Here is a 6,000-nt window from a genome sequence, read left to right as displayed (position 1 = left end):
ATCCAATTTGTTCATGCATTGATAGTTTCTTCCTTTTTGTTACTGAGAAGTATCCCATGGTACAGGTTTACCACAGTTCATTGAACGATGTGAGTTTGTATTGAACATGTCTTTTTATTATGATGTTTTGACATCTGGGGCCTTATGGATCCTGGGGAAACTTCTCCCCACCCTCTAAGGCTAATCAATTCCTAGAGATAGTGAACATCTACCTATCTGCCCATACTCCCACGTGGACACTTCCTGTATAAGGCCCTTACACTCCAAACCAATATTCCCCCTGCTCTAATCACCCCAGGGCCAGGTACCAGGCAACTCAGGACAGCCCCTAGGTCCCAGAACCTGCTGAAATTATTCAAATCGACCAATCCTAAACCTGTTTGCACTGACTTTCTTGTTGCTTCCTGCAAGAACCACAACAAAGCCTTGCTCATTTTCCTCCCATTCACTTTGCCTCATGACAAACCCAGGGGAGACTGAGTCAGAGATCCTGCCTCTCATGACCTTTGAACTGTCCCACCTCGCTGGCTACCCTGAACAGCACAGCACACACATACAAAGTACTCACCCATTCAGCAGGCCTCGGTCAGCGTGGGCCCTCCAGGCCTTTGGATCCATGGCCCCGCCAAACCACCTGGATTATCTTCCTGTCGGAGGGCTCCCACCCGCAGAAATACGATGCCATCCTGCTGTGCACAAGCGGCGACAGGCAGTCCCCATTTGGCCATGCTGCTGATCTGGCCTGCCACAGGAATCCAGGCTCCCACTGTCTCTCAAGCCAAGACAACAGGTCCCAACAAGCAAAGCCTCCGAGTTCCCGCAAGAGGCGGCTTCACACGGATTAGAAGCCTCTGCGCAGTGCGGGTGTACAAAGCAGCAGACGCCTGACTTCCCCCAAGAGCAGGCAACCGTGACCCGGGCACTTCCGACCCTGGTCCTGGCCAAATACGGGTCCCCGCTGGTCCATAATCCCCCTGGTTCCAGAACACTGAGCGGAACCGCATGCGCAATGCACTTCCGGCTCGAGGCCCGAGGCTGCGCCACCGCCTGGATCAACCGTGCCTCCCACGCGTCTCTCCTGGAGGATTCCCTACAGCAGCTCCGCCCTGCCTAGCGGAGGAGGCTAGATGTTCAAGCTCTCCCCAGATCTACCTTCGGGGTGAACAGGCTGCGTTGGTGAGGGTATGGCTTGGAATTAGTTAAATCCTTGGGTCCACAACAGCCTCACCAGTTTTGTCTCTCACAACCTTTGAACTGTTGGAGATCCGGGCTCGGAACCCTGGGAACACGCGTGCGCAGTATGTGCCTGTTCAGCCGCCCTGGGGGCCGTGGACGGTCTAACCACCTGAATATCCGCCTGGGTGCAGGGGGCCTCCCTCCCAATATGACCTAATGATGCACCTGCAAAGGCACTATGGCAAGGCAGTGTATGCCTCCTCTTCTTGGGAAGTGTGAGTAACAAACTCTCTTTTCAGTGGCAGCCACCTCCTGAGCTGTTGGCCTCGCCCATACCAGAATAATAACAAGATTGTTTTACTTTGGGGCTATTATGGATAACGTTTCTATGAGCATTTGTGTATGAGTTTTAGTGAACCTAAGCTGCCATTTCTCTAGGATAAATGCCTAGGAGTGCAGTTTCTGAGTTACATGCTGGTTGCGTGTCTAGAGTTTCATCTAAATGCTTATATAACCCTAACGGCAACTCTGTGATGTTGGTGTTATTTTTTTACATTTCACAAATGAGGGAATTGAGGCACAGAGAACGTCAGCAACTTACTTAAAGTTCTTGGTAGCTTACTTAAGATCCTTCATAAACTGGTATCAACTATAACAAATATTTTTTTAATCATCTTTTACTTCATTTGTACCACTCACTGCCCCTGAATATGCCTTCTACCTTCCTGCAGAGTACAGACTCAAACTCAGGCAAGATACGTATATATTCCAATGCTACCAAAGAGAATAAACATTTTACTGTGTGATGTAATAGGCTAATACCATACAGATACTTCATCCCTTCCTGGTGTCTCTTTTAACAATTAAAAAAAAAAAAAAATGATTGGAGCACCTGGGTGGCTCAGTTGTTAAACATCTGACTTCAGCTCAGGTCATGATCTCATGGTTCAGGAGATCAAGTCCCACATCCACTGGGTGAGCTCACGCCCTGTGTTGGGTGAGCTTGAGCTCAGCTTCTGGTGAACAGGAGCCCAGCTTCAGGTGAGCCCCTCTTTCCTCTCTCTCCTTCTTTCTCTTCTCTGCCCCTTATGGGATTCTCTCTCTCTTTCTCTCTCTCTCTCTCTCTCTCTCTCTCTCTCTCTCTCTCTCCCTCTCTCTGTCTCTATCTCTATCTCTATCTCTATCTCTTCCCCTCCCTCACTAGTGCCCTCTTGCTCTCTTGAAAAAAAAAAGGTTAAAAAAAGTTCTTAAGGATCTCATGCAACCAATCTGTGTCTTGGGAGATAGCACATGATAAATTAAAGAGTCCATTTGGATGAAGTTTATGTAGAATTTATATTCCTTCTTCATATTGCAAAGTTTTGGGGTTTTTTTCAGATCCCTCTGCCATGTCCATAATAATCCTGTAATGAATGCCAGGGCATTTCCTGAAAGATGAGAGCAGTGGAGACATTTGTCCTCATGGAGTGCCCTTATCAGTCTCTTGGTATCATGTCTCATGCAACAGTAAAAATGTCCCCAGCTGTATTCAAGGAAGAATTGGCAACGGGGCTCTCACTTAAATCTGTACTTGTTCTTCCCAAATTTAACGTCCAGAACAAATAGCTGAAAGATGAAGGATTTCCACTCTAACCAAAACTGCACAGATGTTACAAAAGGGTATATAGAATACCACCAGGTGGCCTTTTCCTTAGGTAATTAAGCAGGATTTTAGAAAACTGTAATAACATTGTCTGTGGGGGCAAAAGCAGGGACAAAACAGGTCAAGTAACTCAAGCATCCTCTACCGTCTCAAAAAATAAAACATTAAAATTTCAACTGAACTGAAGACCTCTATGCATCTCTAAACAATCCCATTCTTTCCTAGAGATAACCACTGCCCTTAATTTTAGTTTATCATACTGATGTATACTTTTATTCCTATTATATTCCTATGTTTTTATTTGTATGTATATTTAAGGAAATATATATATAGTTGTTAAACAAAAAATGTCATTATATAGGTATTAGTTTTTATATACCTGGCTTCTTTCTGTCCATATACTTCTCAAACTTAACTTTACCTACTCGAAATTATACTTTTCAGTTTTATCCATGTTAGTACATTGTTACTATACTTTTTTTCCCTTTTCACTGCTGAGTAATGCTACATTGTATTATTATACTTAAAAGTATTCATCTATTTTTCTGTTTTTAGACACTTAAATTGCTTTTTTGATACAAACAATGTTTCAATAAATATTCATGTATAACATTGAGCTAATGCACAGGAGTATCTCAAGGATATATATATACCTAATAATTGTTATTGCTGTATCATAAGTATATACCTATTAAACTTCACCAGAGATATCCTTTGGGATCCTAGCAAAAATCAGATGACACATTCAAAGTGGACACTTTATGGGGAATGTAAAAAAAAAAAAAAGCTATTTAATATGCATTTTTAGAGTTTAGGGACATAGGAAATAGTGCAATACTCTGGGATTAGCAAGAGCAGATACTACTCTTAAGGCTTAAATAGCAAAGGGAGGAAGCAGTGAGAAGGATCAAGAAAATGTAACTCCATGGAGAGTTCTAAGACAGGATCTTTGGTATAAGGGATAGAATGCAACAAAAACATGTGAGAAGAGCAACAAAATAAATACCATGAACTCACTTCCCTCTCGTCTTCCAATCTTCCACTGAACCCATCAGGAAGCCAAAGAACCTGGGAGACTGTTCATATAAGGTCCACCTCCTAGGGCAAAATGCTGAGCCAAGAAAGACATTGGGTCTGGAGGGATAACCAGGAAGTATCCAGCATAATAAATGCAGCAAAATTGCTTTACAAAGTAATTGTATTGTTTTACACTCCCACCAATAGTGTATGAAATTCCACGTTCTCATCAATGCTTTACTTTTAGGCATTTTACTTTTTGCTAATCTGATGGGTATGGAATGATATACGATTTAAATATTCATTATCCTTACATCCTTTGTAGGTATGCATCTTTTCTTGTTTGTTAACTATTAGTATTTCCTCCTCTCAAATTTCTTCCCTCAGATGTGTTCTCATTGTTTTCCTATATTAACATTTTCTTTCTTTCTTTCTTTCTTTCTTTCTTTCTTTCTTTCTTTCTTCCTTTCTTTCTTCCTTTCTTTCTTTCTTTTAACATACCTCCAATGACCTCTTCCAGGTTTTACTCCACTTTGGTTTGAATGAACAGAACTCCCTTTCTTTGTCTCCCAAATTCATTTTGTTCAACTTCCGGCATCTGGAGTGGTAACTGCATAACTGCCACATAGTATCCATTTTTCCTGGTCCTTGTGGCAGGATGTGCATAGGGATACTATGTGTTACTAAAGCAACAGCATTGACCTTAACATTGCTTTCTATCCTTGTCCCAATTCAATTATGCAAAAATGAAAACTTCTGCGTGCCTTTTTTTCATATGTATATTCTCTGTGGGAAAGTGCACTCTTTTCCATTTAAGAAATAGGAATTTAGTTGAAGGAAGAGGAAGAAAAGAAGAGAAGGAGAAGGTAGAGAAAAGGGAGTAATTTGAGAACTTGGATCACCTCATTGATATGCAAGGACATATTCTTTATTACTGGCCTTGACTCTATTGGTACTCACTAAATAGTGACTGGTTGCTTCTCTTGAGAGATTTACGTTTAAATGTTCAAACAGATAAGCTCTAAAATGCAGAGAGGTGGAAAAGAGTAGTTAATACCTTTAGTGAGGAGTTCTCAAATAGTATAAGAAATTACTTTGCCTGCATTAAACATGTTCTTGTTTATTCTACAAAGGAGCAGTGAATCACAAGATGTTGAACAATAACTATGAAATAATTGAAGATAAAGTTTGAAAACAAAAAGTCCCTTACATTTGGGGCACCTGGGTGGCTCAGTCAGTTAAGCATCTGACTTCAGCTCAGGTCTTAATCTCAAGATTCACGAGTTCAAAAAGATTCATGGTTCAAAAAGTTTGCATGTAACTTAGTGACTTGTTATTTTCAAATGCACAGTTTTCTTTTTAATTCGGTGGGGAAAAAATGTGATCATTTTCTTGCAAAGAAATCTTTATCAGAAAAATGCAAGAAGTGTTTCAGATCATTTTAAAAGAGCTATTTGCCTGTATCTTGAAAGCATCACCACATCATGTGTTTTAAATATCAATGCTACAATTAAAGCCAGAGAATGAAATATTTGATCAGGAAATCCAGGAAAATAGCTATGATAAAGACAAAAGCTATGAGAATAATACAGTTGATGCAGCTGAAGCATCTAGTGCAGCTAAAGCATCGTTAGAGGGAAATACCTGTAATTAAAAATAAAACAGGGGTCCATTAAATAACAAACAAATAATATTGAAAATCAATGTGGTCAGCAATTGATTCCTTAAAAGGGCTAATAAAATTGATATAAACCTTCATAATATTCATCAAGGAAAAGAGAAAAAAAAGCACAGATTTCCTATACCAGGATTGAATGAAGGGTTGTAACTATAGATTTTATAGACCTTTAAAAGATTATATCATGAATACTTTATGCTAATAAATTTAGCAATTTTTATGAAATAGAATTTTTTTAAAAAATCAGTTTACCAAAACTGATACAGTAAGCCTAGATTATCAGAATATGTCTATGCACCAAAAAAAAGTGAAAAGAAAAAGCCTTTTGTAAAACAGTGCGTACTTTATGATTCCACCTATATGAAGAGTTACAATAGGTGAAATTAAGCTATGATAAGAATGTGAAAAACCAGAAGAACAGGCCAAAAAGGGAGTTGTTTATACTAAGCCCCACATCACCAAACTGAGACTGACTTGACTTAAAAAA

The 6,000-nt window shown here is 40.1% G+C and overlaps 1 long non-coding RNA gene across 1 annotated transcript in view; it reads left to right on the top strand.

Moving 5' to 3' along the window:
- Positions 1–586: 586 nt before the first annotated feature.
- LOC121013626 (uncharacterized) overlaps positions 587–6,000 on the top strand; it is a 187,697-nt gene continuing 182,283 nt past the window's right edge. Inside the window, exon 1 of the long non-coding RNA XR_005782810.1 lies at positions 587–1,451. This is a non-coding gene — a long non-coding RNA (uncharacterized LOC121013626). The remainder of the gene's footprint in view (positions 1,452–6,000) is intronic.

This window comes from Herpailurus yagouaroundi, unplaced genomic scaffold (assembly GCF_014898765.1).
Source record: "Herpailurus yagouaroundi ecotype Mexico unplaced genomic scaffold, PumYag 199, whole genome shotgun sequence".
Classification (NCBI taxonomy): domain Eukaryota; kingdom Metazoa; phylum Chordata; class Mammalia; order Carnivora; family Felidae; genus Herpailurus; species Herpailurus yagouaroundi.
The sequence above is the reverse complement of the archived record's forward strand: the minus strand, read 5'-3'. Positions and strand labels throughout refer to the sequence as shown.